The sequence below is a fragment of the Solanum pennellii genome, chromosome 9, assembly GCF_001406875.1.
Source record: "Solanum pennellii chromosome 9, SPENNV200".
In the NCBI taxonomy this organism is placed as follows: Eukaryota; Viridiplantae; Streptophyta; class Magnoliopsida; order Solanales; family Solanaceae; genus Solanum; species Solanum pennellii.
Window position 1 is genome coordinate 71,302,724 of NC_028645.1, and position 1,680 is coordinate 71,304,403.

Genomic DNA, 1,680 nt, shown 5'->3' on the forward strand with positions numbered 1-1,680 from the left:
AAAATTGGGTGTCAACAACTGTCCCTCATTTTACTTGGGTTGGTGCAAGCAACTCGAGGAAAATGAAATTGACCGAACCAATTTTGACCAACTCCATTCGCATTTTAAAAGAAGGATTTGACAAAGGGTTTAGGAATTATGGCCGAACCCTTGAAATGGGTTTCCTACATATCTCAGATTATATGAGAATTCAGGCCACTTGTAGTTCGATAAGCTTGATTTACCGCACGATTTTGAAAAAATCAAAAGCCACCTCGATACCGAATTATGAAGGTATCGAAATGCTCGAGAATAGAATTCGAGAGCGAATGTTGGAATACAGCCGAGTTTTCAACATTGAATCCGCCTACATATCCTTAAACCTTTGGAATCAGGCTGTGTGTAGTTCGACTCGATTGGTGGAAAAGGAGATCTATTATGCTAGATAACCCTTGCTTTTGGACAAGTGACAAATTAGCGAGTATGAAAAGGAGGCTTGTAACCTCTTAGCTATGAATGTGGCGCGCTTCACACCCATAATTAAGAACTTACACGGACATAGTTTCTGAAGCTCTTGGCGTGTTGTCACTCAGATTGGAAACTTGCTTCCGATAAATCGAAACTTCCGGATGCGAGACTGAAACTGACAGAACTAAAGAAAGACTCGCATGCCTCGAGAGGGTGGTTCGATCGTGGTGGAAGTCGCTCCTCTGCTCGCGTCCTAAGAGTTTGACATTCCTCTTTGGACTATGTCCCAGTTCGCTGCTAAGAAAAGTTCCACGTTGTGCTGCATCCTTTTTGATGTCGTCCGCACCTGTGGTTTTGGAGAATTCATCCTTTTCGGATGCTCTCGACAAAGACTGAGATAAAACTCGTCAGCTTAAAAAATGCAATTAGAGTGGGAGACAGTGTCTTTTTACCATGTCGACACTTCATTGTTCTCCTCCATATTCGACGTCGACTCGATCGGTCTGACATCCAGCAAGTAAAGCTTACGCCTTGTGTTTTGCTGTAAAATCTTCAAAGTACTCTTCATTTGATGCTAAAATAAATAAATACTGATATGATGCTGGTATTGATGTCTCTTTTGTCGTCATCTTCGATGCTCTTCTTGATGTTTGCTTTTATCAAAAATAAAAGATGCAGTTGAGGCTGATGGATAAATATTGCTCTCGGGCGATTTTCCTTTCTTTATCCAGGTATGTCCTCTTGCGGGGCATGAATATCTTCCCGCGATACATAAATTCCTGCGAGGTATGAAATCTTCTCGCAATGCATAACTTTCACGAGGCATGGAGTCTTCTCGCGATGTGCAAATCCCAACGAGGCATGGATTCTTCTCGTGATGCATAAATTTCCGCGAGGTATGAAGTCTTCTCGCGATGTATAAATTTCTGCGAGGTATGAAGTCTTCTCGCGATGTATAAATTTCAGCGAGGTATAAATTCTTCTCGCGATGCATAAATTCAAGCGAGGTATAAAGCCTTCTCGCGATATATAAATTTGACGAGGCATGAAGTCTTCTCGTCGAGCATAAATTCCAGCGAGGTATAAATCCTTCTCGCGATATATAAATTTCAAATTCGCGATGCATGATTTTTGCGATGCATGATTTTTCGCGATGCATGTTTTTCCGCAATGCATGATTTCCGCGATGCATGATTTTCCGCAATGCATGATTTTCGCGATGCATGTTTTTTC